Raw genomic sequence first — 27,397 nt, 5'->3', positions numbered from 1 at the left:
TCTGTAACGTTAAAAAACATTGTCTTAGAAACTTAAAGAATAGTTGATGTGCTTCAGTAGCAGTAGAAATGTTCACAACCTTTAATTTAGTAGTTTAGCATAAGGGGCTCTAGCTTGTGGAAGACAATTAAAAATAAAGACTATTACTTGTAACAGTGAAATGTGAAAATAAACAATGTTATATGAAGAGAAATGGCTAAAGTTAATTCTTAGTTTGGATGGTTATAGATCCAATAAAAACAAATGGGCAAACTATATAGCAATATGAAAAGATGCATATAACAGGAGTAGGCCATGTTATATGTCATATATGATTATAGGTTTATAAAATGTATTTTAAAAACTTGAAAGGTAAAGAAGAACATTTAGTTTATAATACCTTGTGTTAGGTTACAGATGATCTCCTTTCCTCTTCTGGCCTATTTGGAATAGTGTTATACTAATTGTAATATTTAAATGTAGATTTATATTTTTAAGAAGAGCTAGCTCTTGTTCGCAAGGAATTGCTAGTCTAGTGGGATAGAACTACAATAAAAAGAAATATGTTATTAGCATGAGAGATATATAAATGCTCTGGGAAGACTCTTGAAATTCAGTTGTGTACATACTGGGTTCTTATAAAGACAGGTGAACCTTAAAAAGTTAATATTTCTTTTTTTTTAAAAATAAATTTGTTGGGCTTCCCTGGTGGCGCAGTGGTTGAGAGTCCGTCTCCCGATGCAGGGGACATGGGTTCGTGCCCCGGTCTGGGAAGATCCCACATGCCGCGGAGCGGCTGGGCCCGTGAGCCATGGCCGCTGAGCCTGTGCGTCCGGAGCCTGTGCTCCACAACGGGAGAGGCCACAACAGTGAGAGGCCCGCGTACCGCAAAAATAAATAAATAAAAATAAAATAAAATAAATTTGTTTATTTATTTATTTTTGGCTGCATTGGGTCTTCGTTGCTCTGCGCAGGCTTTCTCTAGCTGTGGCGAGCGGGGCTACTCTTCGTTGCGATGCGCGGGCTTCTCATTGCGGTGGCTTCTCTTGTTGCATGGCACGGACTCTAGGCACGTGGGCTTCAGTAGTTGTGGCACATGGGCTCAGTAGCTGTGGTGCGCGGGCTCTAGAGCGCAGGCTTAGTAGTTGTGGCACACATGCTTAGTTGCTCCGTGGCATGTGGGATCTTCCCAGACCAGGACTCGAACCCGTGTCCCCTGCATCGGCAGGCGGATTCTTAACCCCTGCACCACCAGGGAAGTCTGAAAAGTTAATATTTCTTAATGAAATACATAAACTAGATTCTTAAAGGCACTGAAAGTGTCTCAGAATTTAAAACGGTCAATGAGATGCTGTTTCTTTTATTCACATTTTGATGGTAGAACCATTAATTTACATTCTATATATTCTGTTGTGTCGCAGAATGGTCAGCTAGGTATTTACTTAAATAGATTTGAGGAATGCTTGTAAAATCTCCTAGGCATGTGTCTGGGGGTGAGAATGAATGAAGAACTTGGCCGCAGCTCCATGGGAGCTTTGTTGAGGAGAATCGTCTCTGCATCCGATTAGATCCTGCTCTCAGTCGCACTTTATTAAATACTTCCACCACTGTTTATATCAAGAATGACTCGAAACTGTGGGGAAGAGGGAATTTTGACTGAGGGATGCAGAGAAGACTTCACAGCGGTTGTGACGGGCTGCTGAACCTTGAAGGATGATAAAAGGTCATGAAATAAGCAGTGTTTTTTTCATGGATCCTCTGAAGGCAGCACAGGATCCATGAAGTAAATGAAAGGAAGATACTGGGAATAGCGTGAGTGAAGGCACGATGTCCCCCTGGGTTAGGGGACGTTCAGGTTGCCGTGTGTTTCTGGAGTTGTAAATAAGAAGGTGTTTGTGCGGCAGCGAGAGGAGAGTTGCTAGCCGGTATTTGAGAAGCTGGTCCCTGCTAGTCTGTGCAAGTGATTAGGTATACAGAGGTGAAGAAAGTTCTGTTCTCAAGGAACATGTAGTCCAGTGTGGGGACCAAGAATTAACTAAGATCCAGTATATTGGCTTAAATTTGTATGTTAAGGGCTTTTTGGCCTTTTCACGAAATTCTGATTTCAGACATTGTGCTGTTCTAAAGGAAACCATGAGATGTTACGGGATTACATGGGGGTGGGGGGGCTCTTTGATTCTGGCTGGGAAGGAGTGACAAAAGAGGACTTGCTGTAGGAGGCTGTGTGTGAGCTGAGCTTTGAAGGATAAATGGAAGTCAGGGGAGAGGGTGAGGGTGAAGAGAAGAGCACTCCGGAAAGGCAGGTGCAGCCAGATTGTTCTCCAGGTAGCTAGACAGTCTTAAAGGGATTTGGGGGCTCTGTTAGTTTCCTTAAGGCATTTTTTCTTGTGCCTCATGATATGTCAGGAAACATATGACCATGTTTAAAAGAAATTTGCTAATGAGACAGGTAAGCCAGTGCTGCCTAGGTGGTTTATGATTTCACATAACTTGGCCATTTTCAACATATCTTTTTTAAGAACACTTTGTCGGGAAATAGTGAAGGGCAGTTTAAGCAGTAGCTTTTATTTGATTTTAAAACAGCACAATTTAAAAGGGGTAAAAGGTATAGGTTTACTATTTATTAATGATATACTGTATGAGCAAAAAGCAAAAATTCAGGAATTTAGTGAGGCAGCTAAAGGGAACTGAGAAATACAGGTATAGAAAGAGTTAAAACAGGGAGAAAGGACATTTCCAAATAATTGATACTGGTCAGGTGGGAAGTGGTTGATAGGTAAGTGCTCCCCTTTTTTCTGTTTTACAAAAGTATGAGCTTCTGAACCCTTCGCTTTTTGTCACATGCAGGTCTTTATCTTGAGTTTCAGCAGATCTAACTTCTTCTATTAATCTAAACTACTTTACTGTTGGGTAAATTTCCTGGTGGCTGGGAATGAAGTACTCCATCATAGCAACGTTTGAGAGTCCTTCCTAGCAAACTTACTTTCCCAAACCAGCCTTTGAAATTAACTCAGGAAAAGCCAGTGACGCTGCCCATCTAGTCCCATGAGGCAGCTGTGGAGGTCATTCCGTTTGCCTGCTCTTAGAAATAAAACTGGCATGAGTCATGGCCACCTCATTTTTCTCTTGTTCTTATAAGTTTTGGATTACAGAGTTTTTAGCATGTACATGCTTTCAGTGTATATGGGAAAGACTTCACTGAAATTAATAGGATTGTATTTATAATCATGATATTTCTAATTAAAGTGATAATTGTTTATTTTAGCTATTTGAACAGCTTGTCATATTGAATGCTTGGCGATTTAGATTACTGTTTTTATTAGTCTTTTATTGTAAAGGATGTCGCATAAGAAGATGTACATGTGCCTGTGTGCATTTTTATTAGTGATATAAACTAAAGTAACTTCTTTGACAAAAAAAAAGTTCAAACTGTATTCCTGAAGGATATGTTATTTAATCAAGAGCATTTTAGTTCTTAGTTATAAACTTAAGAAAGTGAGAAAAGTGTTGATTTGTTGAGGTTAATGTCAATTTCTTTGAAGGCAATTAATAAAGTCCTTTTGAAATCAGTGGGATATGTAAATTCTTTATAATAATACTAAATTAGGTCAGTGCATGGCTGCGTGTTTTGGTCTGAGTTCTTTCTACATTTTAATGCAGTGCATTAGGTATTGTTTTGATATTTAGTTGTTAGCAGCTTTACTGGGTTCTAAGGCTCACACGTGTACACGCACACGCACACGCTCTCACGCCACACACAAAATCACTTTCTCATCGTTGTCCATTTGATTCCCCCAGACATTGCTAGCATGGCATCTCGCCTAGCTCGAGTAATATGCAGTTTATTTCAGTTCTTCCTAACCCACCTGCATGTTTTGACAGAATATCAGGCACTTAAAAAAGAATAGAACTCTATTTATTTGGATGTTGTGAACCAAGAAGGATGTGACACCAACTTAGTTATCTCTCCATTTCCCCACCTTGGGTCTTGGGGATAGGTGGTTTTTTTTTTTTTGCGGTACTCGGGCCTCTCACTGTTGTGGCCTCTCCCGCTGCGGAGCACAGGCTCTGGACGCGCAGGCTCAGCGGCCATGGCTCACGGGCCCAGCCGCTCCGCGGCATGTGGGATCTTCCCGGAGCGGGGCACGAACCCGTGTCCCCTGCATCGGCAGGCGGACTCTCAACCACTGTGCCACCAGGGAAGCCTAAGGGGATAGGTGTTTTTATGGACCCATGTATGGACCTTTCCTCTAGGTGGATGGGGCTTAGGGGAGAAACTGTTAGTACCTCCTGAGCCTCGGCTCTTCTGTGCGGGTCTCTGTCTTTCAGGAGAGGCCAAACCAGAACTCTCCTAGCCTCAGGTTGTTTTCTCAGTGGGATGGATGCAGTGACAGCCACAGCACATGGCACAGGCCAAGACCTTCCTTGGTGATCTTTTCCCATCCAGCTCTTTTCCATTAGAGCGGGACGCCCTTCGCTGCTCCCACGCCTCAAGCTTGTTAAATCAGACCATGAGCTGAGCTTTCATTCTTCCGTCACTGTCTAAGGGCCAGTCTGTGAGGGAAGGTCTGCAACAATACAGCTCTCTCCTGGCTAGCTTCACGGCCTTACCCTGCTGAAGGGAAGACAAGTATAATATATTAGGACTTCCTTCTGGCTTCTTATTTTTTTAGATTCATGGTACATTTGAATCCAAAAAATACTCAATATCTAGTACTAAACCTGTCAGTATCACTTTCATCTCTTTTTTTAATTTGGAGAAAATACTAGTATTTTATGGAAAATTTATAGTATACAGGTTGTCATTCACTTCATCTTTCTTCATCCTCCAGGATTGTAAAATTAATAATCAGAAAGAAATCTACACTTGATATAATTCCTTATGTTCTGTAGTTTTGCTTTTCTTCATTTAGATCTGTGTCTTTCATCTGTTCAGCCACTGCCATTAAAAAAAAGCATTCTCTTCCTAGGAGAAATGAGTGTTAGAAGTGGATTTAAAAAGAAAAGGCTAATGAGAAGAGATGACAGTACATATATAACCATGTGATGGCTCTGTAAAGTCTGAGTTAATTATGCTGATAAAGGAGGCTAAGCCTAGCACAGGGATGGGATCCGAGTGCTAGCAGGACGGAATGGCAACTGCACGTGCAAGATTAGAGCATGTAATTGAACACACTGAAGATAAGACTAAGAACTTATATTTGATTAGGAAGGCAAGAGGCAGAACAGGAGATGCCTCCTAAGGGGAGCAAAGATGATGAATGGTAGATGTTTCTAGTAGGACAAAACGGGAGAGATATCACCAACAGTTTAGAGTAGAATATGAGAGAGGTGAGTCATAGCATTGGACATGATCTTGATGTAAGTGGGGTTAGTAGTGATAGTAAAAAGTAGAAAGACAACCTAAACTGATTCATGGCCTGTTGAAAAAAGTCACCTTAATATACTGCTTTTGAACAGCTCTTTTTAAGTACTCTGCCTTTCTATCTTAGTTTTATTAATAACAACAGTAAAAGGAGCTACCAAAATATATGTTATAATTATGTTCATCATAACAAACACATTTCTTTTGGTGGTGATCTTCTAGAAATGGATCTAACCTCAAGAAGGGAGAAGGAATTTGTCATAATGTTTTGACTTGTATACAGTAAAAGACTTATTCTGAAACACAGAAAGTCTTTGGCAGCTTTAAGGTGACCATTTTTATCCAAGTGAAATCTCGGGTGTTTTTTTTGTATCTGTAAGTTTTTTTAAGTGCACCTTATTTTCTAGAGCAGTTTTACGTTCCCAGAAAAACTGAGGTTTCCGTGTGCGTGCTGCCCTCACACGTGCATGCTCTCCCACATTATTGGCACCCCGCCTAGTGGCACGCTTGTCTCGGGTGATGAACTTGCACCGACACACCATTCCACCCAGAGTCCATAGCTCACTCCATGGTTTTCTACCAGATGGTCACGCCATCCGAAGTCTTTGTTTTTGAGGGAGCAAGTGAATTTTATCGAGGACCGCATCGGGGAGGCATGGGAAGGCCGTCGCACACCCCATGACAGTCCGTGCGGCGTCATCTCTTCCCAGGAGCGTGGCACCCCTGCCCTGTCCCCTACAAAGTGTCTTGGGCTCACAGATGACCCGGAGCCACCCTGCTCACTGTGCCCCTGTGTAGGGCCCAGGCTCCCGGTGTCGCTTCTCCTTTGTCTGCGATCTTCCCATCACACGTACCTGTACTTTAAAACTCCCCTCTCCCCACCCCCCATTTATTTATTTATATTCAGGTATAATTGACCTACAGCGTTATATTAGTATCAGGTGTACCACATAATGATTCGGTAATGAAATCTGTTTTTCGTCTTTTTTTAGTTTCATTAGAAAATGAATTTATTAAATGTAATGCCAGAGGTTGAAGTCGCAGATGGATAAATACGCAGCATCCCTGTGGGGAAAAGGGCTTCTTTACTGCAAAGACCGCTGCCACCGCTGGTGCTCAGAACCGGATGCCAGAAATTCCATCGCTGCCCCTCCGAGGAGTGCGGGGATGGGGGTGGGCGTACGGGGAGGAAAGAGCTCTCTCTGCAGGCTCTGCTGAGGAGGGTGGGTTTGAGAAGCGAGAAGGGAGGAGGTCCAGGTCCTTCAGAAGCGGCTACAGCCGAGCCCTGTGTGGGGCCTCCCGGGACTCGGGCCTCTCGGGGGCACAGCTGCCGGCTCTCCCGGGCCCTGCGGCGGCCCCCCCTTCCGGAGGGTGCTAGGCTCCCTCTGCGCCCGCCGCGAGCAGAGGCCTCGCGGAGCCCGAAGCTGGCGCCCTGGACGCGCCTGATGAGCAGGGCCCTGTGCGGGCCTGCGTAGGGAGGCTCGGGCAGAGGGCAGTGCCCGGGAGGACGAGAAGGGCTGCGGAGAGGCAGGGACGGCTCGTCTTCATGGCCTCGCAGGAGGGCTTCTGAAACCTCTTTCTTCAGATGAACGTTGCAGTGGGAAAAAAGTCACAAAAAGTCACTTTAGGTTATGGAAAATGGATGCAACAGGAACATGAATGTTACCGACCGGTACCTCTGTGGGATTTCACGAGTGATGGCCCACTGAAGGGCCGTCTCCACTCGGCCAAAACACACGGATTGGCTCCCCTAAATCACCGTCTGTGTCCGCAGTGATCTTCGTAAGGGTGTGTGTGTGTGTAGGCGTGCATGCAGTCTGCTTCCTTGATGATCCTTGTAAATGCGTGTGTGTACACACATGCATGTGATCACATGATCCCAAGGGAAGCTCTGTTCATCTGTGTACAGTAATATTTAAGTTATTTGGGGGGCATGGTTTTATAAGATATTAGGTTGTTTTCCTTTTCTCTAAATATTTAATGAAAATGTTGCATTGTGACTATATTATTTCTTCTCATGAAAAAACAGTATTGTAAAAAAAAAATCACCCAAATGCTGCCGTTTTTCTTAGAGTAGAATTTAGTGACCAAGGCTTATTGCATGTGTATGTTTACCTGTAGAAAAATTACCTTACGTCATATCTACCCTGTGGAAATTGTTTGGATGATTTAGCATATTTGAAGACATTTATAGTGATCCAGTTCCTTAAAGGAAAGATTTCTGTGGAAGATTTCAGGGTAAAAAAGGCCTAGAGAACTTTCCCAATTTAGAAATAGAAGTAAAATTCACCAATTTTGTTTACCTTTTTCTGCTTTATAATGTCAGCAAGAGTTATGGGTAGAAAATATATGGAACTAGATGGACAGACTGCAAAATCCAACTTAAGTTCGTTAAAGATAATGCTTGCTTGGAATTCTTTTTTCTTACAAAAGCACTCTGTGTAGAAGACTTTTTGTAGAAGCAAGTTGTCAAAGGAGGAGAGAACCAGGACCTAGAGGACTCAGGGTCGAAGGAGGATTTAAATTTCTTTATCAAAAGCAATTTACTTTCTCACAAAAAGTAAATATCTTTTTTAAAACATTAAAATGTTACCCTTTCCTTATTGTCATTTAAAAGAGTATCTTAGTATCACAGTGGAGTCCTAGATATGGGTATAACATTGCTGGGTTACAAATTACTGATGTTTGTGTCTTTGAAAGCGTCTGATTTACGAAGGAGATTTCTGGGATGTTAGTCCTGTTTTGTTTAATGAGTCATTATACATATGGTAAACACAGTGGGTATATTATAAAATTTATGGTAAACACAGTGGGTATATTATAAAATTTAAAAACTCAGGGCTTCCCTGGTGGCACAGTGGTTGAGAGTCCGCCTGCTGATGCAGGGGACATGGGTTCGTGCCCCGGTCCGGGAAGATCCCACATGCCGCGGAGCGGCTGGGCCCGTGAGCCATGGCCGCTGAGCCTGCGCGTCCGGAGCCTGTGCTCCGCAATGGGAGAGGCCACAACAGTGAGAAACCCGCATACTGCAAAAAAAAAAAAAAAAGAAAAAAAAAATTTAAAGACTCTATTATCTAATCCATATATTACATGTGTTTAAGAATTGAAAAACAGTTGTAAATTATCCTGTACCAAATTATTTTCAGTGCCAGGAATATTTCATAGTGCAGTTTTAATTTAAAAAACAGTATCCCCTGGACTTCCCTGGTGGTCCAGTGGTAAAGAATCCACCTTCCAATGCAGGGGACACAGGTTCGATCCCTGGTTGGGGAACTAGGATGCCACGTGCCACAGGGCAACTAAGCCCACGCACCATAACTAGAGAGCCCGCCTGCCGCAAACCAGGGAGCCTACGTGCCCTGGAGCCTGCACGCCACAGCTAGAGAGAAGCCCGCACACCGCAGCTAAGAGCCCACGTGCAGCAACTAAGACCCAACACAACCAAAAATATAAAGAAAGAAAGAAAGAAAGAAGATAAGATAAAGTAAAATAAAATAAAAAACAGTATACCCATCTCGGTGGTTAGCCTTCTGCGTAGACAAAAGCCTTTTCTAGCACCAGTGCGTTCCAAAGTCTCTAACACAGAATATCATACTTTAAAAGGGACTTGCACATGATTTCTAAGGTTTTAAAGGATTCTACCATACCCTTACACTGCTTACGAGATACCAGGTATTGAATTCCATTAAGTTTAGAAATTTATCACATATGAGAAACGGTCTTCTTTTAAAAAAGTCAATTTCTGTACATAATTGGATGCAAGAACTCTGTCATTTTCACATCCTTATTAGAAAACCGCCAGGATGGGCATACTGTTTAAACCTCAGCATAGTCTTAACTTGCAGCTGACAAAGTCTTTAGCTTCGGAAGACATGAAACTCTTCGAATTGTGCTAGCTTGTTTTCTAAGTGTAGAAAAGACCTTCCTTCTGATGAAGAAAAGCAGGTGTGGCGTTGGTGTTGTTGACAGAGAGCTGTACCTCTTGGATCAGTGTCTCCCCTCCTGTGACGAGGATGAGGGGAGGGACAGTGGGCGTGCAGGTGAGAGAGCACGTGTGGTTGGGATACAGCCTCTGTTAGCTCCACACGTACTGAGCCATTTGGGACAGCGGGGGGCTCGTTTTGACGTCCAGTTGAGTTAGGTGAGCAAACAACCATGGCTTTCCATCTTTTATTTATTTAAAGATTTTCCTCAGGTATTAGTTTGTAAAGTCTGATGTTTATGAGAGCCATGTAGAAAGATACCATTTACACAAAGATCTTTTGCATGTATAGGTTGAGCTTCTTAAGTAGGTAAATGAGTTAAGTTGAGTAGAATTTCTGAGGAGCGTCTGCCAATAACAGTGGTTTCGGCTTTGGCATAATTGATATTTAGCTGTTCTGACAGTAATAGGCTAACAGATTCAGCTGTTCCTTGAGTCCCTTTTTGGAACATGCTAATGGGATCATGTCAACATAGTGGGGGATGCTTATCTTTTTAAAAAATTATAGTTGGGGAGGGGTCTTTTATTTAAGAGCTGTAATGATTTGTGAGGTATGTGATTTTTAAAAAAAAGTGGTTGGAACACAGCCTTGGTAAATTTTTAGGAGTATAATTGCTTTAGCAAAAGATCATTTCAGTCATTTTGATTTTTATAGTATTTCAGTAAAGATTGAAAAGGAACACTAAAAGACTTGACTTTATACTAATGTCATAAAGCTTGGTCCATAGATAGGTTTAGGACTCACGGTAAGATTTTAAAAGATATATATATCTAAAAATAATACCAAAGTCATAGTGTTTTTAACCCTTTTTATTAAAGTTTTGGCGAAACAGCATAGGTTGGTGCTACCTTAGAATAGATAGGCCTAAGCTTCCCTGTTGTTGTTGTTGTTGTTGTTTTCTTTTGCGGTACGCGGGCCTCTCACTGCTGTGGCCTCTCCTGTCGTTGCGGAGCACAGGCTCCGGACGCGCAGGCTCAGCGGCCATGGCTCACGGGCCCAGCCGCTCCGTGGCATGTGGGATCTTCCCGGACCGGGGCACGAACCCGTGTCCCCTGCATCGGCTGGCGGACTCTCAACCACTGCACCACCAGGGAAGCCCGTTGTTGTTGTTTTTAATAACAAGCCTCCAGATTGGGGGAGCCAGACTACAGTTTATTTGTACATTTGTATTCCCATCTCTCCACAGAGGGTTTGCGGTGCATAATCACAATGACGATAATGACAGCAGTAGTTAACATTTATTGAGTGCTTGCTGTGAGCTAGGTGCACGATCCTTACACCGACCGTATGATGTGGGGACCGCTATCGTTTGTGTTTGGCAGTTGAGAAAATAATGCTTAGAGGAGTTGAGTAACTTGCCAGAGTTTCGCATTCTGGGAGACGGAGGCAGGGTGCAGACCTAGGAAGCCTAACCTTTGCTCCTAGTCTGTACAGAGGGGAGATGCAAATCAGAAGCAGTGGCCAAACCAGGAAGAAAGAGGAAAGGAAACGTTCATGTCTTTAGGTCCCACAGCTGTTACGCCTAAACCATGAATTTGACTCTGAATTTCCTATAGCAAAAGAAAAAAGGTGGGGCAGGTGAATGGGGTATGGGAGAACACCATATAAAACCCTTGTCTTAGGACTTAATCCTCAAATAGAACCCCCCTGTGGGAGCCTCCAGAGGAGACTCACTGGGAGATGTTGGAAATGATTTCTTTGGTAATGTTTCCTATGTTATATGTGGTGATGGGTTTCATAGGACTGCTTTTTTTGGATCCCACAACAAAACTTGAGGCCAGAATGCCCAAGCATGATTTGGTAAGAAGAGTTCAGTGAGATACCATGTTGACGGACCATGCGAGTAGCTCGGAGTAGCTTGATCCACGTATAAAATCCAGAATACCCCCTCAGAATGGGAGAAAATGTTTGCAAACGAAGCAGCTGACAAGGGATTAATCTCCAGGGTACACAGACAGCTCATGCGGCTCAATATCAGAAAAACCACCCAATCAAAAACTGGGCGGAAGATCTACATAGACAATTCTCCAGAGAAGACATGCACATGGCCAAGAAACACATGAAAAGCTGCTCAGCATCACTCATCGTTAGAGAAATGCACATCAACACTACAGTGAGCTGTCACCTCACACCAGTCAGAATGGCCAGCATCAAAAAGTCTACAGACAGTAAATGCTGGAGAGGGTGTGGAGAAAAGGGAACCCTCCTACACTGTTGGTGGGAATGTAAATTGATACAGCCACTATCGAGAACAGTATGGAGGTTCCTTAAAAAACTAAAAATAGAATTACTGTATGATCCAGCGGTCCCACTACTGGGCATATACCCAGAGAAAACCATAATTCAAGAAGACACATGCACCCCAGTGTTCATTGCAGCACTCTTTACAATGGCCAGGTCATGGAAGCAACCTAAATGCCCATCGACAGACGAATGGATAAAGAGGTTGTGGCACATGTATACAATGGAATATTACTCAGCCATAAAAAGGAACAAAATAATGCCATTTGCAGCAACATGGATGGACCTAGAGATTGTCATACAGAGTGAAGTAAGTCCGAAGGAGAAAAACAAATATCGTGTAATATTGCTTATATGTGGAATCTAGACAAATGATACAGATGAACTTACTTGCAAAGCAGAAATAGAGTCACAGACATGGAGAACAAACATATGGTTACAAAGCGGGGAAGCGGGGGATGGGATGAATTGGGAGGTTGGGATTGACATATACACACTACTGTGTATGAAATAGGTAACTGATAAGGACCTACTGTATAGCACAGGGAGCTCTACTCAGTGCCCTGTGGTGACCTAGATGGGAAGGGAATCTAAAAAAGAGTGGATATATGTACATGTATAACTGAATCACTTTGTTGTACAGCAGAAACTAATAACATTGTAAATCAGCTATACTCCAATAAATTTTTTTTTAAGAATCCAGAATACTCAGGGGAATGGAATAGATGGCTGCACATTTGCCAGTTAATCCTGGGCTTGGTGTATACTTCGGAAGTCAGATGAGCAGGTAGTAGTTAACACCTCTGTTTTGAAAATTGAGACGTATAAACAAGGCACATAGTGACAGTTGTTCATTTTTTTAAGCTTACAATTGAATGGGTAATTATCCCAGGCTAGGGGACTACCATGGAAGCCAAGATGGTAAATTTCCAGTAAGAAGGAGATTTTCCGTCCTGTGAAATGCAGCAGAGAGATGACATGTCAGATAAGGACTGAAGTGTCCACTGTGTTCAGGGATAGGTCTTGTGTGTCTTAGCAGGAACAGCATCAGTGGAGTGTTGCAGAGTAGAAACCTCAATATATTGGGTTCCGCAGTGAGCGCAAGGTGAGGAATTGGCGACCCCATGTGTAGGCTGCTCTCGTAGCTGCACATTGTGTTGGGGAGGAGAGACCCGGGAGCTGGAGACCCCAGGGTCGAAGGAAGATTTTTGTATAAGGCCTTGAAGAGGCTTGAGACAGTTTGTATGCTAAGGAAAAGGAAGCGACGGAGAAGGAAAAAGTGAAGATAAAAAGCAGAGTGATGATGGGTGTTGCAGGGCCCACGTGACGGGGCCTGGAGGGGTTGGAGCTCAGATCGCAGAGGGTGGCAAGTGGATCAGCTCTCCTGAGAAGTGCGAGTGGCTCCCACGCCACCGCCCCACCCTCCCCTGGTCACACAGAGGGGGGCAGATGTGGACAAGGGGTCGAGCCTAGAGAAGGTGGATGATGTCCAGAGGTGAGTCACGCGCGCGTGACCCAGCTGGAGAGGTGGCTGCGCGCAGGGCCGCTCTCTCCTAGCCCTGCAGATGGGGCTGCTGTGGGAGTTGGAAATGAGGGCACTGGCGTGGAAGATGGCATAGGCTGGAGAGTGACAGAGAGGCCGAGAATCCTGGTGGAAGTACAGGTGTCTTCCTCTCTGCCGCTTCTTCCAGTGGCTGAGGGCGCTTTTGTACCTGGCAGCTCCCTCTGCCCCGGGGCTTCCTGGTTCGGGGGTGCGTGTGTGCAGGTGGCAGGGCGCCGCTGCGGAGGAAGCTGCATTTGCCCCCCTCTCTTACAGGAGGTTTGTGTTGAGCGGGCCGTGCATTTGAAACCCGATTAGAGTTGGCACGTGGAGTTACAAGTGAAAGACCAGAGGCCTTAGGGGTCTGTGTTGCTCTTGGGGACGCATGGAAATAAAGAAACGTCGATGATGCTCAGAGACTGAACTGCAGAGAGGCACAGCCCAGGTCAGGGTTCACCCTCCCAAGGGAGGGACTTCAGGGTGGGTCGGGGGCAGAGGAGAGAAGGGAAGATGCCTCATCATCGTGCAAAAGGCTGATCAAGAGAATGTCGTCTGTTCTGGGCACCAGAGAACAGCTCTCAGCTGGTATTTCAGCAGGAGCAGCGGTGGCTGAGGTAGGTTGTTAGGGGCGCTGGCGCTGTCTGTGGGCAGAAAGCAGGGAGCCAGTGTCAGCGGCGGTGGCTGTAGGGAGGTGTCAGAGAGGAAGCAGAGTGACGTGTAGCTTATGTGGTGACGGCTGAGTAGAAAAAGGGGGGGGGGCGGCATTTTTTCAGCCAGTTTTTAAATGAACAGCATGTTTTCTCAGGCCCTGGTAGCCTGATGGAGCCAAGAATCACGCCACAGGGGCCACAGTGAACACCAGGAACCGGGAATTCCTTGCAAGTCTTGGTTTGGAGCCCCTTCCGTGTAACTGGGGGCTCCAGAAATGCCTTGTCCAGTTGCAGGCCCTGCACTACTCTGGTTACTCCCCCAGCAGCAGCAGGGGGCCACAGAGCTGTGTCTAGTGGGCTCCCTCTGCCGCGAGGTCTTCCTCATCCAGGGCGAGGACCAGAAGTCTCCGTCTCCTGACGCCACCCCCAGTCCGTTGTGGAGGACCCCTTTGTGTGCAAGGTGTGCGCTGGGATGGTGGATTTGTGCAGCCGACGTGGCCCGGCTTGTGCGCGGCTCTCCCTGCCCTCCTCTCTATGAGACCCCTGCCCAGGTTATGCTGCGCCTCGGGGAGGGGGTTGGAACCAGGCCTTGGGGGCGGTGGGACCCTCAGTGTGACTGGCAAACGCTGGGGCCGAGGCTTAGCCCACGTCTCGGCAGGCGTGCTCCCACTCTCCTCTCAGCCAGGATCTGGTGGGGCTCAGGTGTTCTCGCCCTCTGCAGTGGTAGGGCACACACAGAGAGGTGGGCAGAGAGGCTGGGCTCTGAGACAAAAACCCAGTATTTGTCTCTGAGTTTTCTGTCTCCATGACGGGGCAAAAGAAATAAGGAGGAGATAGTTTGAGTGAAGGAATCATTACTGGCTTCGGGTATTTCCAGCTCCCTGTCCACCCTCGTTTTGTGGATATTTGCTTCTAGTTAGAATGCTTAATAACAGTTTCAGGAATTCATTTAATCATTTCTCCTAGGTGTGCAATTGTTTTTCTTTTCTTTCCTTTTTTTTGGGGGGAGGCCGTGCCGCACGGCTTGTGGGATCTTAGTTCCCTGACCAGGGATCAAACCCGGGCCCTCAGCAGTGAAAGTGCTGAGTCCTAACCACTGGAACGCCAGGGAATTCCCTGCAGTTGTTTTTCTCAAGCAAATTTGGTTTTCAGTCACAAGTCCTGGATTAAGAACTGTTAGACAGGAAAGCCACAGGCCCCAAAATGGTGCCACTTGGGCTGAAGCCCACCCTGCCAAACCTCGACTTAATACCTGACTTAATTGCAGGTTTGACCTTCCTCAGAAGTGTAACTTACTCAGCCAGTCTGGAGTTTTCTGGTCAGCAGCCGTGAGGTAATCTGTCATGTGGGCCCCCTCCATTCCCCCCTCAAGGGAAAGGAAGAAGCAGTCTACCTGATAAACCTCCTGTCTTCCCTCCCTGCCTGAAAAGGTGTCCTGGACTGAGAATAATTTTTTATTTTCTTTTGCTGATAGCTCCCTTGCCCAACCCTTCTTCCTATAAAAACCTTCCATTTCCTATAAAAACCTCCCACCTCCCACCCCCAGAGCCCTCTACTTTCTAGATGGGCTGCTGCCCAGTTCGTGAATCACCTCATAAAACCAATTAGATCTTCAGATTACTTGGTTAACTTCTGGGTTTTTTTTTTGTTTTTTTTTTTTTACAGAGCCATAATTGTCTAACGTTTATGAAATCATCCTGACACCTGAACCTTATACCCCGTTTGTTAACAGGCTGTCCCTGATTGGATCCACTTGCATCTTCTCCAACCTGTGGGCAGCTGGAGGGAAAGATTTGATCTATCCATTCCTCTATTACCTATGCTTAGCGCGCAGTAGCACCCAAAAATGAGATGAGAGCAGGGATGCCGAAAACCGTGGACCTTGAGTTTCTGTACTTGTATTCTGATGGGCCTTCAGAGGTTGCTGAGTGTAAGTGTGTTGGGGTTTATGTGTGAGAGGGGAGAGCTTCAAAGTGGGTGGGGATGTGCGATATATGGTGTATTGGTCAGGGTTCTCCAGAGAAACAGAACCGACAGGATGCATATATATAGAGGGAAGGCTTTATCATAAGGAATTGGCTCACCTGATAACAGAGGCTGAGAAGTCCCAGATCTGCAGTCGGCAGGCTGGAGTCCCAGGAGAGCCCAGTGGTGCGGTTCCAGCCTGAGTCTGAAGAACCAGGAGAGCTGAGGGCATGAGTTTTAGTCCAAACAGCTGGCAGACTCCAGGGCCTCAAAGAGCTGATGTTTCAGTTGGAGTTGAGGGCAGGAAAAGACTGATGTCCTGGCTCACACAGTCAGGCAGGAGGGCTTCCCTCTTACCCCAGGAAGGGTCAGCCTTTTTGTTCCACTCAGGTCAAACAGATTGAATGAGGGCCACCCACGTTAGGGAGGGCCATCTGCTTTACTCAGTCGATGCTGCAAACATTCATCGCATCCCAAAGCACCCTTACAGGCACACTCAGCATAGCACTTGACCAAATGTCTGCCCCCAGCCCCAGTCAAGGTGACATATAAGATTGACGACAGTGATGGTTTGCACTGCTAGAATAATAGATAAAGTATAAAATGCAATATGATAATTCTAAAGCATCATGAAATCCGTGAATGAACTTCTACAGTTGCTGAATTAAAGATCCTTCTCCCACTCTGCAGGATTATTTTCATCTGAAGTTGACATAGTGCATGCTGTTAAAAATGATTCAGATATTCACAAACTTGGCAGTCCTTAGTGATTGAATCATTCTTGTGTAGAGACCCTTTGATATAATGGGGAAAAACGTGCTGTTGATAAAAGAAGGGAGGTCAGATATTATAGGACAGGGGTTTTGATTTACAAACTGTTTTTTAAAGCACAGCATCAGTGAATTGCTAGGCTGCTGTATTTTGTCTCCCTGTGTGCGATGCTGATTTCTGATCTTGGATCATATTTAAGTAAAATCAATGGTGGTTTGTGAATGTGAAAAATTTATATATTGTGATAGCCGTTTAAGTTATGAAAAATCATATTGTTGCGGAAATGCCTGGATTCATTAAGAAAATGCTTTCGGTGTCTAGATATTCCTTTATCGGTATATTTCATAATTTATCCTTTATCACTGGAATTCTTAAAAAAATGCTGCATTGTTAAAACGAACGCAGTAATGCCATTTGCAGCAACGTGGATGGACCTGGAGATTATCGTACTAAGTGAAGTAAGTGAGGCAGAGAAAGACAAATATTGTATGATGTTCGCTTATATGCGGAATCTGAAAAAAGTGATACAAACTTATTTACAAAACAGAAACAGACTCATAGACTTAGAGAACGAACTTAATGGTTACCAGCAGGGGAGGGTGCGGGAGGAATAGATTGGGAGTATGGGACTGACATACACACACTCCTATATCTAGAATGGATAACCAACAAGGACCTACTGGATAGCACAGGGAACTCTGCTCAATACTCTGTAATAACCTAAACAGGAAAAGAATTTGAAAAAGAATTTGAAAAAGAATAGATAAGTGCGTGTGTGTGTGTATGTATATGTATATCTATAACTGAATCACTCTGCTGTACACCTGAAACTAACACATTGTTAATCAGCTGTACTGCAATATAAAATTTAAAAAGATGCATCAGATATTCTTGTTTGTAAGTATTCCGCATAGCTCTCATAATTCTTTACAGTAAGTGCTGTGGAGTTAGTAAATAAATAAATGGAGTGGGGGTGCATCAGTGTCCCCTTTTTGAACGGTTTTAATAAGTATTCCTAATTGCTCTTATTTATTCACTGTCATAAATAGTAAATGTTGATGATAACAGCTAACTCGTATGGAGTGCCGGTCTGAACCGGGGCTTTCTATGGCTTGTTTAGTCTAACCCTCACGGTAGCCTAGGAGGCGGGCGTTAATGCTGCCTGTCAGGAGGCGGACCTGAGTGCCTCCTGTGTGCTGGGCGGGGGGAGCGTAGTAATGAACAAAACAACCATCGCTGGTGCCACACCCAGAGGAAAGACCGAGGGTCAGCAGCTGCTCCCCATTTGCTAATGACCACTGTGAGAAGGCTCTGGAAGAGACATCTGGGCCGCCTTGACAGTATATCACACAGGGCATGGGAAAGGGTGTCAAGGAAGAAATTAGCTTTGAAAAACCACCTTTGCAGCCTAAGCTGAGTAGGCAGAGGGAGAGCAGGAGTGTTTTAGGCTGAGGAGGCAGCATGTGGACAGCAGGTGGGCGAGTTCTAGGAGCAGAAACAGACCAAGTGTGGTTGGAATTCCGAGGTGCCTGGAGTGGGGTGGCTCAGGCTGAGGCTGGGGCTAGATCACACCAGGTCTTTCTGGCTGTGCTAAAGATTTTGTTCTTTTTCCTAAGAGCAGTGGGCAGCCTTTGAAGTGTTCTATGTGGAGGAGTCCCAAGAGGATTTACTGTTTAAAAAGAACACTTTGGCTGCTATGATATGGACAGTGGGTTTGTGATGTATGGTATTTTCTATTGCCATATAATTTTTAGCAACCGTATTATCATCGGTCTGATAGAGGTGCTTAGATTTCTTAAAAAGAAACCAAAAACTTAAAGAAATTCAGTCATAGGATTGGGGACGGGCGTTGAAAGGGTGGCTTTGGGGAGAAGGAAGGGATGATTCAAGGCTTAGAAGTCAGAGCTAACTCCCACTTCTTTTTTGTCACGGTGTCCAGAAGACTGAGTTTGCATTTGAAGCAGTATATGTTGAACAGCTGACCCAGATTCATTAAAAATCTGAATTTGAGCTTCTTTCAATTCATAATAATGCTTGCCTCCATCCCCTCTGACCCCCACAGACCACATGTAAGGACCACATGAAAGATACCGAAGGCTTGGTGGCTGGATAAGACATGGTATGAGGAAGACAAGTAGAGACAAGCCTATTTTTATTTTATTTTACAATTTCTTTCCCTTTTATCTACCTCATGATGCCAATGAAAGTTAAGACAGCTACCTGGCATGCGCGTAGGTTGGTTCTTACAGCTACTCCATTATTTTCAGTTATTCATTTCTTTCTGACAATCCTTCAATAGGTTACCTACCGCCTACATTTTTACCCTAAAATACAGAATTTTACACCCCATATGTAGAATTGTAGTTCCATAAAAGGTACAGTTTTCCTAATTTTTTCTTTTAAATTTTAGTTTCAAGCAACAAACCTTTAAAAGCAAATACTCGAAAACTGTTCTGCTCTTGCGTAAGTTAAAGTTAATTAACTGAAAAATTTTAATATAAAGTTAAGGAGGGGTTGATTTCCATTAGCACAGAACTTCCTTTCATTTAACCTTCTTTGAATCTTTTCATGACTCAGAAGGAAAAAGAAAGGTAGGAGGTTTATAAAAACATTAATATATTTTATAATGCTTTCTGTCTTCTAAAATGTATGAAAATTCTCTTACAGTGGGATCGTGACCCAGACTTGTGTGTTCAAATGATCATGCCCCTTTTTCCTTTGCTTAGTTAATCCTGAGTGCAGCAAAGCTATAAAAATCACGAGTAGAGAAAAGTGGGTTGTGTTTTGAGGTCTTTAATCATTATGAACAAAAATAAAATAGAAAAATTTCTCGGGATTTATCATGGGATACTATTTTACATTGTGAGCATTTGTACTTTTGCTTTTACTTCTAATCATGATTGTGATTTTGAGATTATTTCTTTATATAAACATTGATAAAGAAAAAGTTAATCATAGTAGTAATATTTTAACAGAATAATTTTTTTGTATTTGCCTAAGGAAGAAATAAAGAATTTTTTTAAAAATTCTTTTTAAAACAAAGCAAAATAAAACTGAGCTACTTTAAGCAGTTGCAGTGTTGTGGGAAAAGAAAAGCTCGGGCACGCATGCTTTTGATAGTAGACATTGTGACGTGTATGCTTTCTTAATAAAGTCTGACATTATCAAATTGATTAACTCAACATGGGGCCTAATCAGATTTAACTATGGTTGGCAGCTGTACGCTAGAAGAATAGTAATACAGAGGGGGAATGAAATTAGCTTTTTAATCAGCTGTATTAAATACAGAACTAAAAAATGTATCAAAAGTGTTCATTATTTCACAGCAACATGTAAAACTGTTGTATTTCACATAGTAGCCTTCCCAAATCTATGCTGACTTATATTTTCAAAGATTGACTACTGCCAAAAGCTAGGCGTGCTAATTAGACTTTCATCTGATAATTGATGGTGTGGGTTTCAAGCATTTATGATTTCCTGCAGGCTTCAAAAGTCAACATTTGTATCCACATATCGTATTTACCGTGTAAATAAACCTCAGACTAACCCAACCCATCTAAGAACTAGAACCCAAGCCACTGATGACTTTTCCTAGGATCAACGTAAATATTTCTCTAAGAAATTGGTCATTGCAAAAATAATTGTTTTCCTTTTTGCTTTAAAAAAATATAATCATGAAAAGTTAATAAATGATACATAAGAAAGAGTCCCAAATTAAGGGGTTGTAATTGAGTCTGATTCTGCTAGGAACTGTCGCTTGAGCCTTAGAGGTTATTTAGACAGTAAGTGCCTGCTGTGTGCAGGCCATTCAGGGCTCTATAGTTTTGACCAAAACAGCAAAGATGCCAGCTTCTTTCAAAACACTGTTTTGATGTGCTGAGAATCCCTGTTGAGGATAGCAGGCATTAGTTAACCTGTGAGGACTAATTTTCACCCACTGAGAAATAGGCATGACAAAAATAGTCTGAATTTCTAAATTGTGTTGCATAAAGTGTATGCGCAGAATTTTCTACTCCGCTAGGTGTGGCATCCAGCTTTTAGTCAGTGTTCTAAAGCTACTGAGCTAATAAAACTTTGAGTATTCAAATATTACCCAGTCAAATGTTATCATTTGGAATTAAGGTAACAAAACAGCTGATAAGTGAGTGGAAAGGTACGCAAATCATGAGGAGCAATTTTCACCCTCTGGGAAAAGAATAACTGCGTTTCAGAGAGCAATTTTCAAATAAATGTGCATTAAAGTGTACTTAGATGCCATGTATGTTAACACATAATCATGTTAAATGCATGTATGAGAAAGAGTGTATATTACATTTCTCATGTTGCTTAAGATTTCTAACTTAGTACAGTGTCATGACTAGTTTTAATTCAGAAAGTTAAATATATTTAATTTAGGAAAAAGAAGCCATAGCTGTCGTTTTAAGAAGGTACAGTAGTCCCCAACAGGTTCTCATTGTAAGATAGTATTATTTTTAAAGGTTTGGTGTAAGTCCCTGAGTACATTCAATTAGATAACTTACTCAAACTTAACCTTAACTATGATTTTGCAGATGAGAATGAGAGTAAAAATATTCCAGGTCCAAGAGGGATTATCTTGAGGAGTTTTAAGTGCCTGTAAACAGTAGCTTATAATAAGCGTGTACTTAGCTGTCACTATAGCCTTGTTTTAACGTGTAGTATGTCTGGGACGTGTTGTAGGTACGCAGAAGCATTTGTTGAATTACATGTATGCTTCCTAGGTGTAGCTTCCAAAAGATATTGAGCAGTTGTTTAACTGCACTAAATTATAAATAGTAATCAATAACTTATGAAATCTGAAACTAATTTGGAATAAACAGAATTGATTTGTGGTAGAATTCAGCAATAAAATTTGCATAAATATGCTATTATAACCGGAATTGCCAAAATCCTAGCAGTATAAATCCAGGCATAGCAATATTAGATGTGATTTATGACTTTTGATAGTTTAAGCAGATATTCACCCATTCATTTTGTGATTTTTTTTTTTGGATCACGTAGTGATAAATCATTCAGTATACTAAATTGTTACTTCTTAACATTATTGGAATTTACATACACTCTACTGATCAGATCTTGAGTCACTGGGTAAGTTTTTAAAGGTAGGAGGTTGGGAAGAAACAAATTCACCGTTTAATTTATTCTCTATTATAAACGTGGTTTTAAAACAACTGTCATTTTAAAAACTTGTATTATTCTTTACAGGTAATAAATCGACACATTCCGTTCAGTAGTTGAAGTGTCATCTCGGGAAATGCTTACCCTTCTCTCCTCAGTACCTCTGTCACCACTCACTCACTGATGCTTAAAATGTATTAGTAATCAGCAGTGCCTTTCATTCACCTATTAGGAGGCCATAAATGCAGATAACCTGGGAGAGAAAACATGTTCGACTTACCGCCATATTAAGATCCAAATAATTGATACCAAATTCCTTTTCGTAGGAGGCTTTGGTAGAGAAGAGAGCACAGTGGGACAGGGTGGAGCTTGTAGCAAAGGTAGGCCAGGGGTACCAAAGATAAATAACTTGCCACAGCGTATTCGAAAACCTTGCCAAGGGCAATCCCTGTGATTAAGTTCCTTTATAAAACAGTTTGGGGAGGTTTTTTTTTCTTTAACTTTCATCTGCAACTCTTTCTGGTATTCAGTGTTGCACCCCTAAGTGTAGTTTGTTAACGGTGGGAATTTTGTTGGTGCTTATTTTCTTAGGGAAATGTAAATGTTGTGCATATACTGTAGTCCCCCATAACTGTTACAGGGAAGAGCTGGTACTGATCAGGATCCCTTTGGTGCCACTTGAACTGGGGAGCTTTGAGGCATCATGAGTGATACTAGACATGGGCGCCCAGTCTCTCTGGTCCTGCTTTGTTTCACATTTTGCACTCTTGTTTTCCATCTGTAGTTGGCAGCTGACAAATGTTGAGGCTGCCGTTTTCTTGGGAAGCCTCTTGGCCTGCCAGCAACCCCGATGGCCCAGTTGTCTTATGCGCTCAGAAGTGCTGCCTTCTTTTAGTGGCGCTGGCCACAGTTGTCCTAACACACTGCTCGGCATATAACCCTGCTTGGGTTCAGTTCGTATTTGTTGCATAAAGGAGTTAATACCGGAGACCCAGCTTCTTTGTTTCTGCTTCGTAGTCTCCTTTTCCGTTTTTACTGATTCTGTTTTTCTTCGTTCATGTTACCTTCTCTCTTATTTTACGTTCAGAATTCCCATAGAGGGTCAGATGGGTCAGTTACCATCAAACCTGGGGTGACCAGAGTTCTCACACCAGCTATCCCCAAGAGCTCTGGTTTCTCTTCTGTTCAACCCTTGGTGGGTTGCTTTTGACTAGGGTGTGGAGTCCTATTCTGATTGGCTGTGTTTTGGGTGAATGGCTGGCCTGACCCAGAGCTTATGCAGTCAGTCACCTGTGTGTGGGCAGGGATTACTGTGGTTGGCCGTTAGTAGAGTTTGAATGGAAAAATGTATTTTATCTTCTAAACATGCTATGTATTTATACATTAACTGAGAAGTGTCAGTTTTTATGGGGGATCTATTACATGGAAAGCATGTATTCTTGTATTATGAAGGTTAAAAGTAAAACTTTTAATGAAAAAGTTGTATTTTTGTCTAGAGGAAGAATTTTTGAAGATTTCATTTTTATTTTAGGTATACCTACTTATATCCACTTATAGCTACTTACATCCACTTATATTGTAGGTATATCTATATATATACACACCTTTCGGTATATCTATTTATATACATTATGAGATGTTTTCATGATACTAAAAAATACAGTTGTGGTCCAATATTAATAAAGCTAAATGCTTTACGAACGATTAATTTTCTATAATTTATTTGTATTTTTTAAAATTAATTTTATTTTTGGCTGCGTTGGGTCTTCGTTGCTGCACACGGGCTTTTTCTAGTTGTAGCGAGCGGGGGCTACTCTTTGTTGTGGTGCGCAGGCTTCTCATTGCTGTGGCTTCTCCTGTTGCGGAGCACGGGCTCTAGGCGTGTGGGCTTCAGTAGTTGTGTCACGTGGGCTTCAGTAGTTGTGTCACGCAGGCTCAGTAGTTGTGGCGCATGGGCTTAGTTGCTCCGTGGCATGTGGGATCTTCCCCGACCAGGGCTCGAACCCGTGTCTCCTGCATTGGCAGGCCGACTCTTAACCGCTGAGCCACCAGCGAAGTCCCTAATTTGTTTTTAATGTTAAGAATAAATAACCAGAAAATCTTGTGAATAGAAAACTTTTTTTTTCAACTATACTTCAATAAAATGAATAAATTTATAAAAACTTCCTGAAAATTTCATTAACAGTGACATAAATCTGTTAAATCCCTTAGAAACCTAAGAAATACAGAATAATTTGAATTATTTTTATTGAAGAAGTAGATACAGGCCAGATTTTCAAAAGTAGGTTTATTGTTTATTAATAAAGTACTCAATTTATTGAGTACCTCCTTTGTGTCACAGATACTTTGGCTGTAGTTTTAATTCAGTCTTCAAAATGATCCTGGAAGCTTGAGGGAATTATCTAAATTTTGCAGATGAAACTCAGATTTTGGGATGTGGTCGCTTGCTCTCTAAGCTTTGTAACCAGCAAGGAAGAAATAGCAGATCTCCATCTTTTTCCAAAGCCCAGCCCTCTCCTCTATGCCGTGTGTAATTTCTACTGTCCTGTGCAAATTACTACTTTGCAATGAATAAAATTTTAAAAATTGTATCACTGTTGGAGACTCTGAGAAATTTCTCATTACATTGTGTTTTTACAAGCTTTCATCTAGGTCCTCCTGTCATCCCGGTATAGTTGGTGGTGGATCAGTGTTCATTGTAATGAATTAAGTATAACCATTGCTCTAATGACACAGCCTTAACTTTTAATGTAATTATGTATCAGCTTCTATCCTATTGTAAAAAATTTTCTCTGCTCTTCTCCCACCAGACTGATACAAGCAAAAGCACACACATATAAAATTCTCATGTTGATAGCTGATAAATTTATAGGGCTTTTTATAGGAGACGGTACCCCATCAAGTTTGAGTTCACTTTATCTGAGTTGTGAATAAAATTTGCTTTGTATACTTAACAGCAATACTGTATTTGCTTAACCCAAGCCTTGTATTCTACAGTGTGAAATTTAGAGTTTTAGCCTCTTTCAGGATAAAAATTCTGGTTTTATATGCCAACAAAAAAAACTAAAGTGAACTTAAAAAGTAGAGTCTGTGTATTGTCAAAGTAGTGAATATGAAAATAGCTGGGTTCAGCTTGTTATTCTAAACACATATTACATAATCATTTATAGAAGCCTTGATTAAAAAAATGCAACAGTGAATTAGTTTAGTAATGAACTAGGTTAGTTTGTAGGCAAAAGGCTCTGGGCAGGATGAGATTTAGAGCTGTAAGATATACATTAGTATATCAGAATTGGCAGAAACTTAGATAGGGCTAAAGTTCATGTTTTGTCAGATTGAATGGTAGCCAAATGATTCCAGAGGTGGGTCTAACTTGTCAGGATAGTTTAAAAAGGCTGATTTTTTTTGTTGGTAAAATTCTTATCTAAAGAGAAGTTAATAATGCCATCCTCCTGTGTCCACTCTTGAGAATGCAGATTAATAGGTGATGGATCCACAGTGCCTCTGAGGCAACCAGTACAAATTTTTTTCTTTCTGGAAAGTTGAAACTTAGTTGTTTCACAGATAAAACTCAGGCTTTAAAAAGTGGTCACTTGCTCCCCAAATTTGTAACTAGCAAGCGGCGGTGGGGGGGAGCTGAGACTTGAACCCACCTTCATCTTATTCCAAAACACATGCTCTTTCCTCTGTATTGTGTGGGGCTTGAAGCAAATGCCAAATCTGCCAATTTGCAAGATTTCAGACCCGAGATCAGTGGTCCTCGCAGTGTGATCTCCAGGCCAGCAGCTTGAAATGTCACGTGGAAACTTGTCAGCAGCACAGATGATCAGGCTGCACCCCACACCACTGAAACAGAAACTCTGGGGGTGGGACCAGCAGTCTGTTTTAACTGGCCCTCCTGGTATTTCTGATGCACGCCAGAAGTTCAGGAATCGCTGCCCTAGGTATCTTTGCGACTTGAAACCTTAAGAATGCAGGTAAGAGGGGTTCTGCACAATGTAGGGCTGTTCCTACTTAGAGCGGTGTTAGGAATAAACCCATTTTGTGACTAGTTGATTATAATTCAGGTACAATCTGAATTAATAACACTCCAACTCCAATTCTCTGTAGGGAAAATTAAAAAAAAAATAATCCAAATAGTAAATTTGATCAAAATTTGGTTTATCTGGTTTACAATTTTTTTTTTTAATAGCCATCAGTCACAATGTTTCTATTTTAGACTTAGCCATGTTGAGGGAATTAGAATTTGGGTAAGAACTATATAATATTTATGTGTTATGAAACATAAATATAAAAAACAAACAACTTTTTTTTACACTGAAGAGAAGTTAAAATATTTAAGTTTAATGAAGTGTATGTGATTTTAAAGTAATCTCTTATTGGCCTTACCTGTGCTAATAAAATATTTGGACATTTTATCAAGAGATTTTGTTAAAATAGTGTAGGATGACTTTATTCTTTCCCAGTGCTTCGGTGAAGAATATTTGTTTGAACTGACTGGATATTTGCTGATATTAAGAAATTATTATTTGTGTAAGTATGTGTAAGAGAGGGGGTGATACTTTGCGTATGTTTAACAGGGGGAGTATTTGTCTTTTAAAGTTAAGGCATAATTTCATCTGTAAATATTTCAATATGTATCAGGGATTTGCTTTAAAATAATTGGAGTGGAGGTAATGAGAATTAATACATGGGGGTAGAATGGAAACGTGGTCAGTTGTGAATTGATAATTGTTGAAGCTGAATAAAGGGGGCTGTGGTCTGAATGTTTGTGTGTGTCCCCCCACTTATTCCCCCTTCCCCACAGTATGTTGAAATCCTAGTGCCTGACGTGAGGAATTAGGAGGTGGGACCTTTGGGAGGTGCTTACGTCCTGAGCGTGGAGCCCACATGAATGGGGTTAATGGTCATAAAAGAGACCCCACAGAGCTCCCTAGACCCTTCCACCCCGTAGGATGCAGCCGCTACTCTGTGAGGCGCTGGCTCTCACCAGAATGCCACCATCCTGGTGCCTTGATCTTGGACGTCCCAGCATCCGGAACTGGAAAGAATTAATTTCTGTTGTTTATGAGCCACCCCGTCTTCCCAGTGTAGGTACTTGTTACAGCAGCCTAAAGGGACTAAGATAGTAGTATATAAGGGCATACTCTTTTCTCTTCAAGTATGCTAGTAATCTTTTATTTTTATATTTTATTTATATTTAAAATAAAATATCTTTAAAGTTGGAAAGAAAAAACCCACCGTTGATACTAGCTCAGCAGCCTCCTCACACAATGAAAGTTTGTTACTTGACCTTCCTGGATTGTAACTCATCTCTTAAACAATTTCCAAGCTCTCTAAGTGGCTAGATGAGAAACAATAATGAAAAATAAAAAAAGAAATAATCAGGCAAGCATACCATCAGGATAGCTCTGTAATTAATCGCTGATGTGGGGAGATGCTGGCATTTACTTGTGCGTAAAACAGGTGTTCAAGAAATGTCTTAAATATTGATAGATGCATTCTCATCTCGGTGAAAATTGATGTGTTGTCAAAGCTACAATAAGCAGAAAAGAAATATTGGAAACAACGTAGATCAGCTTTTATGTTATGATATTCTTAGTGTTGTAAGAGTCTACTTATTAAAAAGTAAAAGAAACCCTATTTCTCAAGGAAAAAAATAATGTTAACCGAAAACTTTTCTGAGCAAGAAGCAGTTTGACACATTGCCACTGCCTGATACAATTTTTCAAATGCGATGTATGAATAGAAATTAACAAAAGCAATC

The 27,397-nt window shown here is 42.1% G+C and overlaps 1 protein-coding gene and 1 long non-coding RNA gene across 6 annotated transcripts in view; both read left to right on the top strand.

Moving 5' to 3' along the window:
• UBE2E2 (ubiquitin conjugating enzyme E2 E2) overlaps nt 1-27,397 on the top strand; it is a 360,739-nt gene that overhangs the window by 40,178 nt on the left and 293,164 nt on the right. The window lies entirely within an intron of this gene.
• LOC141278517 (uncharacterized) lies at nt 961-19,488 on the top strand. The gene is made up of 3 exons (XR_012331276.1): nt 961-13,553; nt 15,026-15,091; nt 15,424-19,488. It is a non-coding gene; the product is annotated as an uncharacterized lncRNA (long non-coding RNA).

Source organism: Tursiops truncatus, chromosome 4 (assembly GCF_011762595.2).
Source record: "Tursiops truncatus isolate mTurTru1 chromosome 4, mTurTru1.mat.Y, whole genome shotgun sequence".
Classification (NCBI taxonomy): Eukaryota; Metazoa; Chordata; class Mammalia; order Artiodactyla; family Delphinidae; genus Tursiops; species Tursiops truncatus.
Note: the sequence above shows the minus strand (reverse complement) of the source record. Positions and strands in the feature narration are given on the sequence as shown.